The 12,261-nt window shown below is 35.3% G+C and overlaps 1 protein-coding gene across 1 annotated transcript in view; it reads left to right on the forward strand.

Annotated features, from left to right (window-relative positions):
* LOC114334762 (pleckstrin homology domain-containing family G member 5) overlaps positions 1 to 12,261 on the forward strand; it is a 1,826,648-nt gene that overhangs the window by 603,332 nt on the left and 1,211,055 nt on the right. The gene's annotated exons all lie outside the window — the stretch shown is intronic.

Raw genomic sequence — 12,261 nt, forward strand, 5'->3', positions numbered from 1 at the left:
TGGTAGGGTGCTCCATCCTTTAAGAGCAGCTGGTACTAGCCGTGCGGTGTTTTGTGGCTTATCCCAGCGAAATCTAATTTTTCTTTGAAGCATATTTCACAAATACTCTATAGGGTTAAGCTCGGGTACGCAAGCAGGCCACTTCAAACAAGGGACACCTTCTGCTTCAATGATGTCTCTAGTCAGTCTAATGGTATGTGGAGGTCCATTATCATGCAAGAAAATTAAATTTTCTCCTGTTGCACCTCTAACAGAGCCCAGCTACAGGTTATTAACATACCTGTGAGAAGTTAAAGTTGATTGGATGAAAATTAAAGGAGGTTTTGACGGATAACAATTTCTCTTCAGAACATTACATTTCACCTTTTATATTTGTGAACAGATCTTACAGTTTTCGTTATTGCTTGTCTTCCTCGACTTCTAAGTACACGATTTCGTGAGTCGTCGGATTTTACACAAATCCTGACTTTTTCTTAAAATAACAAATTTTGTCAATTCCCAATGTTCCAGTTTTGGTGGTGAGGACACCAATTTAGGCGATCAATCTTGCTGTGTACTTCTTGACACGAACTCTTCTTCTTATCGTTTCAACTGAAAAAGTCACACCTGCAGGTTCCAAAAGCTGTCTTTAAAGCTGTAGGTGAGAAATTGTTGGATCTCTTCCAGCTGCTTGGACAATTAAACGATCGTGGCGAGCCGATATGACTTTTTGGCGACTTTCCCTTGCTTTTTTTGCTCTGTGTTACGCCTAGCTCGGCAGCTGTATCCCTCTGAAAACATTCCTTGCTCTACAACAGTGGTTCACAACCTTTTTCGGCCTACCGCCCATTTTTCCGAAAACAAAATACTTAACGCCCCCCTTAAAAAACTCTCCATTCTTAAAATTAGTAACGCACTTTCATTCACAATTGTTTTACCTTTTTTGGGTCAAAGGCTACCTTAAATATGATTCGACGGCCCCTTAACTGATCCAAGCAACAACAAATTAAAAAAAAATGTTTTATTCAAAAATACAGTATTCATGTATTGATCAAACTTTAACTTAAATACATATCATAAAAAACAATATTATAATAATATAACATTTTTAATGAGAAGGCTGAGCTTGATGTAATGATAGTAATCTGTCAATATTTGGTTCCATACTTGTCATCAGCAATCTTAAATCACCGCGCTCCACTTTGGACAGTCTATTTCTCTTCTTTGTTAATAAATTGCTGACTATGCTAAATCCTCTTTCGGCTAAATACGATGAAGGAAAGGCAATGAAAAACTTCTTTGACGCAGCCCATAAAGCTTGATATAATACTGAAATTTGACATTGCAGCCAAAATTCTTGATATCCATTTTTAAATTTCACTTTTAACTCTTCATTTGTTGACAATTCTATCAATTCCTCCTGTAGTGATAATTCTGCTGTTTCTAAACTTGAGAACGGTGCTAGCACCCAATCTGGAATAATCAGACCAAGGATATCCTGAAATCTATTCCTAAAATCTTCTTGAAGTGCTTCTAAGTGCTGGCAATATACCAGAATGTCTTCATCATTTGTCTCCACAGAGGAAAGATTTTGAAACTGATGAAATTGTCTCCGACCCAAATTTTGCCTATACAAATTAAGTTTTGGCACGAACGAGGAAATAGTTCCTTTTGCTTTGATCAAATTCAAATTATCACCTTGTAGCTGTAGGTTTGTTTCATTAAATTTATCGCATAAATCAGTTAAATAAGCAATATCGCTCTTAAATTTTAATAAATTGTCACTCAAAGAATCATCTTTGCTTTCAAAAAACTCTAAAACTGAGTCAAAGAGATCATAAAATCTTTTTAGACAGGTACCTTTCGAAAGCCATCGAACTTCTGTGTGCAACAATAAACGATTAAAATTCTCGTCGTTTTCATCACAGAGTTTTCTAAACAATCTATCATTGAGAGCACTGCTTCTGATCTTGTTAACTGCAGTAATTACATATTGTAGTGAACAATGACGGCGATCACTAAGATTTTTTGCAACTAAATGCTGTCTGTGAATTACACAATGCACGGCGAGTATATTTGGTACCGCTTTTTTCAAATATGCTATCAGTCCGCGGTGTCGTCCAACCATTGCCGGAGCACCATCTGTAGCAACAGTTATGACATTTTCCAGAGGTATACCTTTATCTGTAAAATAGTGTTCCAGAACATCAAATATCGATTTGACTTTAGTATCTGTTTCCAGTGTTCTTACAAATAACAGTTCTTGACAGATTTTTTCACTTTTTATGAAGAGAACGTACGCAAGAAGTAAAGACTCATTGTTTGGCAGAGTTGATTCATCAAGCTGTAAAGAAAACTCAGTAGTCTTTAAATAATCAGTTAGAGAACGCTCCACATCCTCAGAGATTTCGTCAATTCGTCTCTGTACCGTATTATTGCTTAATGGATTTTTTTTAATAATATCAGATGCCGGCTGGTGCAGTACAGTCCGCAAAACTTCACAGCTGGCAGTATTAATTCTTCGCCAAGAGTATGGGGTTTTCCTGATTTAGCTATAAGTAAGGAAATGTTATTAGAAGCACGTAGCCCATCATCGTCTTGCTTTGATGCTGCTGAAAAGATACTAGCTAAAGTTGGACGTTTGAAATGTTGTTTTTTGAGCATTTCAAAATATGATAAATTTCCGTCTTTTCTGTCGGGATGTATTTTGGTCAAATGTTCTTGTAATCGTGAAGGTTTCATGGCTTCATTTGAGAAAACTCTCTGGCAAATTAAACACATTGGTAATGCCTTATTAGAAGGCGACTGAATAAAACCATACTTCAAATATTCGACATTGTATTGTCTGCACTTTTTCTTTGGATCGGACATACTGTAGGTATATCTGTAAAAATAAATATGCTGTAGCCACCGCTTTGATAATTTTAAATAATAAACTTTTAAATTTTTTTTTAGTTAGCAAAATCAATATTTCAGAGTGGCGGAATATCCAAGCAAGTAGTCGAGAAATTTAAAACATGCCACAAGTAAATAAATATACACTGAGAGAAGAATTTGAGGAAAAATTACAAAACAACTTATTAAAAATTACCACACTGTACACATATTATAAAAAATAACTTTATATTCAGTAAATAGTTTATTTTTGGCAGTCTATGATCAGATTACTATTCAGTATAGTAAATTATATTAAGATTTTTTGTTCTTTTTCCCCAATTCTTCTCTCAGTGTAGGTAGGTCCTAATTAACTTTTTACTTTGATCCAGTTTGTGAAAGTTGGTACTTTTTGAATATTTTACAATAACTATAAATATAAGAAAACAAATTTAGATTTATTACATTTTTATAAATACCTCGTAAATTACGATAGGGAAAAATAATAAAGAATTATAGTAAGTGATATAAATGCCACGTAGATACTTACCTTTGTGACAAATATGTATTACAATAAAATATATTTCTAATAAATGCACTGCAACTTTCTGCAAATAACACACAGAAAATTCATCACCCTGCTTTAGCGAAACAATCTCGAATGATTAAGTTATGCCTGACCATGCCGCTGCGCGAAGGAGAAGCCAAAATTCACTTAAAGCAGAAAGGTTCTACTGGAAGTGGAATTATACTAACCAAACTGAAACTTTCGACTGCAACGTCGAAATTGTTGCAGTGTTGGACTGAGTGATAAATAAAAAATTGCACGGTGCATAACCAAAATGCATTTTGTGCATTTCGTTTATATTTTCGGATTCACCTTCTCTATTTCTGTGTGAGAAGCGAAAAGCAAAGTTGTTAGAAGCAAAGAAGCAATGAGTTATTTTAGGGGGGCGGCAGCTGTTCCTCAACGCCCCCCAAATTTTCCTTGGACCCAAAAAGCCCCCTTATCTCTCTTCAACGCCCACCGGTGGGCGGTACCGCCCCCGTTGGGAACCACTGCTCTACAAGGATATACTTTCCTTGTAAGTTCTATACGCCCACATGAAGCATATTTTCGTTTTTAGACGCAAAAATTATTTATTTTTTATTTTCGTTCAATTTGCAACTCAAGCAACTAACCTATACCGTACCGAGCTGTACTATCTGATTGTCTTATGGATGTGTCTATTTTCAATAAAGACCATTATTCTTCGCAACATTAACAGCTTTTTTAAATAAATAAATATTACTTTGAAACACATAGTGATTCCATATAAGTTTTGTTGTGTGTATTTCAAACAGTACATCTCTTTTTTAGATCCGAGTAATAGATTCTGAAAAAATATAGTTAAAGTCAAAAATTTAAGGTGGGTCGATTTCTATGCACTTTAGTTTATTTATTGTTTTTTATTGCGTGATATATTTTTATATTCGGTTGTTTATTAATATGTCTACTACATTAAAATCATGCTTTTGAGATCTTGATATTTAGATACTTTAAGCTTTTGTCTTAGAATGGCCTTGATCTCTAGTCTGTTTCTGCTAAAATATGTCTCTATTTTCTCTCATTAGTTCTTTCTGTACAATGTGAAATTTTTAATCAAAAATGAATAACCATTTTCAATTTCGTTGCAAAACGAAAATACAGCTGCACCATATTCTAATTCAATCAGAGAGTGCAGCAAGCACCTCTACCGGCTTCGAAACTTATTAGTCTCTCATCAGGAGGCACATATTCTGCTCTCTCTGATCTAACCAAAACAAACCCCGGCGTGCAGTCACGGATTGCAACGAACGAAATGGCATAGATGCCCTAGCGGCAACTGCTAGCAAAAGACTAAGTTTTCACTCTGATGGCATATAAAACAACATAATGTTACTCTACTTCCCACCAGACTGAAAACAATGGGAACCTTCTCTGGTTACACCTCCGAGGCTTCTACAATTTGCAAGTCATACGGATGCTGAGACTAAGGAAGATGAGGGAATTTTACAATTTATAATTCACGACCCATCTGCACAGTGCGGTAAAGTTCCAACGAGAATGGTTCCCTTCGTACTCCAATCGGAGTAAAGATGCAAATCAAAAATGAATAACCATTTTCAATTTCGTTGCAAAACGATAATACAGCCGTACCATATTCTAGTCCAATCAGAGAGTGCAGCAAGCACCTCTACCGGTTTCGAAACTTATTAGTCTCTCATCAGGAGGCACATGCTGCTCTCTCTAATCCAACCAAAACAAACCCCGGCGTGCAGTAACGGATTGCAACGAACGGAATGGAATAGATGCCCTAGCGGGAACTGCTAGCAAAAGACTAAGTTTTCACTCTGATGGCATATAAAACAACATAATGTTACACTACATCCCACCAGACTGAAAACAAACTGCACTCTCTGATTGGACTAGAATATGGTGCGGCTGTATTTTCGTTTTGCAACTCAATTGAAAATGGTTATTCATTTTCATTTGCATCTTTACTCCGATTGGAGTACGAAGAAAACCATTCTCGTTGGAACTTTACCGCGCTGTGCAGATGGATCGTGAATTATAAATTGTAAAATTCCCTCATCTTCCTTAGTCTCAGCATCCGTCATAATTTGCAAATTGTAGAAACCTCGGAGGTGTAACCAGAGAAGGTTCCCATTGTTTTCAGTCTGGTGGGATGTAGAGTAACATTATGTAGTTTTATATGCCATCAGAGTGAAAACTTAGTCTTGAAATTTTTAAGTTTGGAGAAAACCTCTGACGTTCCATGCCCCTTTATTTATTGACTTTCTCTTTTGAAACTAAAGTGTTTCACTTTCTCTTCCAGTTACATATTTACCATGAGTGTCCTAGTTGTTAGCGCGCTCATACTCGGTAGCTTGTCTGACTGGACAATTAACATTGTCTGACCTGGAACCAGGTAGTTTCTTCTTGCCTGGTTGATCACAGTGATACAACCGATTGAGTTATGATCTGACATCTGCCAGTGAGTGTCTGTTATGAAGCCACTATTGTAAATCGTTCAGCTTAAGCTTTGATTCAATACAATAATTAAAAAAGGAGGGGGTAGATAGTTATGATTACAAACAAATTATAGTTTGTAAATCAATCATAAAGCAAATATGTAATTTTATAATCAGTTGTAGGTCAGTAAAATATTTTTGCAGCTGTTTATTGAGTCAGTCGATATTATATATCGTATTTTAATACTGATGATTTTATTTTTCAACTAATGTTTCTAATAAATCTTCTTATAGGTTCTTTCAAATTTCTGGCGCATGTATTGACCATTCATTCCGTCTTCCATTATCATCAAAGCTACGACAGCAGTAAAAATTCTTTCATTAATATCCTATAGTCATATTTCCGGTTGATAAATCATTTAGAACAGGAAAATTGTTACCTGACTCGTATCGTACAAAAATATGTATTTCCTTCCAAAAAAAGTTTTCGTAACGCATGTCTCTACTCGTATTAACGATTGGTAATAAAACATATTTCTGAATCTGATTTTTTGAGAACGATTTCCGGAGTGTAGGTCGAAAAGTCAACATTATTTAATCAAAACTGTAATTTTTATTACAGCAATAATTGTGGCTCAATCATATACAGGGTGTCCAGAAACTCTACCGGCAAACGAAGACAAGAGATTTCTCAGATATTTTTAAGACAGTTTAACTAAATTCTTCTAGTCCAAAAATGTTTCCTAGGGGAGCTAGAGCTCTTTGAAGATGGCGTCTTGTAATTAGTTTTTCTTAAATACCTCCAGAACTCTTCTAGTTAGAAGAACAAAAATTGGTACACACATTTATCTTCTAGAGATAACTCAATTTCATCCATTTTCAATTTCTAGTACCAGTCATAGGCGTCCTTTTTGTGTGGGGCAACGGTTATTTTATCGCATATATTGGTTTCCTGAATTTGAAAAAAAAAATTTAAAAAAAAACTGTGTAATTTACCAACTTAAAGCAAGAGTACCTTTTAGTACTGGAATACCTCATAATATAATCTAGTGATTTATTTAATAATCGAAAATTCTTAAAAATTAAAGACAAAAAATTTATGCGATAAAATAACTGTTGGCCTACCCAAAACGGACGCATATGACCGGTGCTATAAATTCGCCATTAATGAAATCGATTCATCTCCGGAATATAAATAAACGTACCAGTTGTCGTTTTTCTAAATAGTTTTTTTGAAATTTTTTTTTGATATCCAAAGAACGAAAAATTTTCAAATGGATTTTCCAAATTATAAATAGTATCCTAATAATTTTTCCAAATATAATTATTCTAAATAGTTGTTTTGAGCTGCATCCAAACCATTCTCTCAGGTTCTTCAGCCATGAAATTCGATATAACAATTCAATATAACACTGCCACCAGCAAAAGGAATAACGGGAGGCTCATGTGCTAGTTGTGCAGCTCTTGTTGGCACTCGCCAAACAAAAAGCTACTAAGGGGACTGTATACGTTCTTGGCCCCACTGGAGGCGGTACAAAACGTATCTAGGTTGTAACTGAGGAACTCTTATTGGTTGGCGACTCCCCAAACCTGAATATAAAATTCTTCTTATTGTAGCTACTCTGATTTCTGTGGTATGCCTGAAGTCTGATTGGAGGGCTGGTACAGACATAGAAGAATTACTCTGTATGTAAATTCAGATATAGCTATTCTGTTGCTCATTGGTAACTCGACGTCTACCAGAGCGGGCTCTATTCTGTATAGAATTTGTCCAGAAACTTATTCCATATTCGTGAGACATCACTCTGAGAAACACCCACTACTTTCGCCACGAACCGCTGTGCATGGCCTTCTTTAACTAAAGCGATAATCCTTGCATTGTCGAACTTAAAAATTAAATTACGATTCATTATAAATCACGTTTTCAATCAATTTTTCGAATATTTACCTACAACTGGGCAAAACTAGATCAATGTATTGGTTATTTAAGTAAAATAAAAACCAAAAAGTGTATTTTATATGAAAAATGTCTATTAAGTATGCGAAAAGGTGGTTACGGATTTATAAAATAAAAATTTTAAAATCGTGAATATGAGGGGTGATGCATAACTTTTGAAACTATGTGTAATATGTTTTTCCACCTACCTCTACCGAAATAATACTTCTCCGGACCTGATTGTAGCGACCAAAGTTGTAGTTTTCCTTCCTATGGAGGAAAAGTAAAAGTGACGTCATGGTATTTCATTCATGAAATATAGCTTATTGACGCCCTGTACAATATCTATTTTTTATTACGTGAGTATCTATACATTTTATCGTTTATTTATACAACACCCTGTATTTTGCAGAATGTTAAAAAAGAGTAAATTGTTATTTTTATTTAACAATGTTTACATTAATATTTTGACTTATATTTGACAGTTGACAGTTGTATTGTACCTACTTGTTAGTTTTAGTTTTAATAAATTTTGTTGGTTAGTTACATAAATAAATTAAGTAAAAATGAATAATGACTTGTTATTAATTTGAGGAAGGTGAAAAAACCATATGTATAACATGGGAGTAAAGTGCCTTTTCCTCCCTTGAATGATTACTGCCCTCCACTACGCGTCGGGCAGTAAACTTCATTCTCGGGAGGAAAAGTAACACTTTCCTCCCTTGTTACACAAATAGCTATTATTTAAGTATGAAGCTTATGCAGGGTGTCCAGAAACTTTACCGATAAACGAAGACAGGAAATTCCTCAAATAATTTTAAGACAATTTAACCAATTCTTCTAGTCCGAAAACGCTTCATAAAGGAGCTAGAGCTATTTGAAGATCGCGTCTGGTAATTACCTTTTTTTAAATATCTCCAGAACGCTTCTATTTAGAAAAACGAAACTTGGTACACATAATTATCTTCCAGAGTTAAATCGATCATCCATTTCAAATTTCTAGTACCGGACTTAGGCGTCTGTTTTGGGTAGGTCTACAGTTATAATTATCGCATAACTTTTTTGTTTTTAATTCCTAAGCATTATTGAGTCTGGATTATTAAATTGTAAGGTATTATAGTACCAAAAGGTACTGTTACTTTAAGTCGATAGGATACTATTTATAATTTAATTATAAAATAATTCTTCTTCTTCTTCGTCCTTCTTGTATGTAGGCTTTAAAGCCTGTTTCTTCTTCAATATTATCCTCCTAAATTGTTTAGGTTATCGCACCACCTTTTTCTTGGTCTGCCAATACTTCTTCGTCCATTTGGTGACTTATCTCGTGCTATTCGTACTATCCTATCCTCTGCCATTCTACTAATGTGTTCGTTCCACTCCTGTTTCCGTTTTGTCACCCATCCATTTATGTCTTCTATATTGCATGATCTTCTTATGTTTTCGCTCCTCTCCCTATCCAATAGACTTTTCCCTGATATTCGTCGGAGTATTTTCATCTCTGTTGTTTCTAGTAGTCGTCTCGTTTTAGATGTGTCAGGCCTTGTCTCCGCCGTGTATGTTAATATAGGTCTAATTGCTGCTTTATAGATTCTTGCTTTTGTGTCTTGTCTTAAGTGTTTGTTCTTCCAGATTGTGTCATTAAGAGATCCCGCCGCTTTACTTGCTTTTAAGCTTTGTTGTCGTACTTCCTCTTCAACATCTCCGTAACTGGTTATATCAATTCCCAGATATCTAAACCTTGCTTCCTGCTTTATTATTTTCCCATCAATTTCGATTTTACATCGTAGTGGGTATTTAGATGTTGTCATACATTTGGTTTTTTCTGCTGATATTATCATATTGTATTTCTTGGCTGTTGTATTAAAGATGTGTGTTAATCTTTGGAGATCGTCTTCTGTCTCGGCGATTAATGCGGCGTCGTCTGCATAACACAATACTTTGATTTCTTTATTCCCCATTCTGTAACCACGACCTTTACGTACTGCTTCTATTATTTCGTCCATTATTATATTAAAGAGCAGTGGGCTTAATGAGTCACCTTGTCTGACTCCACTTTGTACTGGTATAAACTGCGTTAGTTTTCCATTTATCTTTGCCTGTATTCGATTATGAAAGTAGATGTTTTCGATGGTTTGTATAATATTGATTGGTATGTTTCTTCCATACAGTAAATGTAAGACGTCTTCGACTTGGATGCGATCGAAAGCCTTTGTCAGGTCTATAAAACATAGATATGCTGGTTTATTGTACTCAATGGACTTTTCTGTGATTTGTCTCAGTACAAATACGGCGTCTACGCAGGATCTTCCGGATCTGAATCCTTGTTGTTCATCTGATAAAGTTGTTAGTTTATTGATTTTGTTGGTTAGGACTTTTGTGGTTAGCTTAAGTGCGGTGTTTAGTAGATTTATACCTCTATAATTGTTGGGGTCTTCTTTGTCTCCTTTTTTGAACATTGGTATCATTATGCTGTTTCTCCATGCGTCTGGTATCTTGCAGTGCAATATTAGTTTTTGTATAAGTTTTGTCATCTCTAGGGTTATACTTTCTCCTCCGTATTTTAGAAGCTCGTTGGTTATTCCGTCTGGTCCTGGTGACTTCCTATTTTTGAGTGAATTTATGGCTACCCCTACTTCCTGAAAACTGATTTCAATTTCGTGTCTTAATTCAGGTAGGTTATTATTTTGATTATGATTTTCCTTTCCTTTAAACAGTTCCGTCAAGTATCTTTCCCATTCGTTTGCTGGTATGTTATTGTATTCCTTCAATTCTGCCATTTCTTTCCGTTGGTTTCTTATGAATCTCCATATTTGTTTTTGTGTTCCGTAGAAGTCGCTTTCCATCCTTTTTGTAAACTGTTCCCAGTGTTCATTTTTTGTTCTTCGTACCAATTGCTTTGTTTCATTTCGTATTCTTCTATAGGTGTCTCTGGATTCTGGAGTGTTTGATGTTTTATACTTCATGTAGGCGTCTCTCTTCTCTTTACATTTGTCTTTTATTTCTTTTCTGAACCATGGTGTATTGTTGTTGTTTCTTTTGTTCAGTATGACTTTGCGTTTTCCTAGAGCTTCTGTTGCTGCCTCTTCAATATTGTTTTTAATTTTCTCCCAGCTCGCGTTTATATCTTCGATGTCGTCTATCTGCTTCAGCTGTATCTTCTGTGCTAGCCTCCTTTGGTACATTTCTTTGGTAGAATCGTTCCACAGTGATTCTACATTGAATTTTTCCTCGGTGATTTCCTGTGGAAAATGTTTTGGTGTTAGTTTCATTCTTATTTTTGCTAGGACTAATTTGTGTTCACTCCCTGCGTCTGCCGAGTTTAAAGTTCGAATATCTAGAATCTGCTCTGGGTGGATTTTTCTATTAGTGACTATAAAGTCAATCATAGATTTGTGCCCCCTGGAGTTTTCAAACGTATATTTATACTGAAGCTTATGGTCGAAAAATGTATTATTGATTCGCAGTTCGTTAAAAGCACAGAGATTAGCCATGAGTTCTCCATTTGAGTTGACATGGTTTTCATTGAATCTTTGTTTTACTCCTGGAACTATTTCATTTCCGATTCGTGCATTAAAATCCCCCATAAGAATTAAGTGTTCTTCATGAGGTATATCGTCCAGGATGGTTTGTAACTGTTCGTAGAATGCCTCTCGTTCCTTCTTAGGTTTGCAGTCCTCGGGGCTATAGATAGATATAACATTTAATTTTTGGTAGTCCATTGTGATGTTCATATGTATTATTCTTTCGGAGACGTAACGGCAGTTACTTATGTTGTCTTTAAATTTTTTATGGACAAGTATACCTACGCCTGCTCGTGCTCGTTCTTCTTTCTTCACTCCACTATATGCTAAAATATATTGGTTATAGTCTCTTTGACCTTTACCTTTCTTCTTGGTTTCTTGGATTGCACAAATGTCTATGTTTTTGTTTATCAGTTCTTCGATTATTTCTTGGTCTTTGTTGTTGAACGAAGTTATGTTCCATGTTGCTAATCTGATTGTTGGCTTCTTTTTCCTTCTCGTTTTCCTTTTCTTTGCGTGGTTCGTCATCTTAGGTTCCGTCGAGTTCCGAGGCTTTATATCGGTTCTTTGAGCCTTGTTTTCTTTTATAATGGGTAGGATGCTAACCTGGCCCATCAACCCTCCTCTTTTTTCCGGGCTTGGGACCGGCTGTGAGTGTGAACGTGACTTCTGAGCTACTCAATCCACTCAGTCTTCGCGCTCACAACCCCCAGGCAGAGTTTATAAAATAATTAATTATTATTAATTATTTTATTTTATTTTATTAATAATAATTAATTATTTATATTATTAGTCGATAGGAACTATTTAGAATTAGCAAAAGACTAAGTTTTCACTCTGATGGCATATAAAACAACATAATGTTACACTACATCCCACCAGACTGAAAACAAACTGCACTCTCTGATTGGACTAGAATATGGTGCGGCTGTATTTTCGTTTTGCAACTCAATTGAA

Source organism: Diabrotica virgifera, chromosome 4, assembly GCF_917563875.1.
Source record: "Diabrotica virgifera virgifera chromosome 4, PGI_DIABVI_V3a".
In the NCBI taxonomy this organism is placed as follows: Eukaryota; Metazoa; Arthropoda; class Insecta; order Coleoptera; family Chrysomelidae; genus Diabrotica; species Diabrotica virgifera.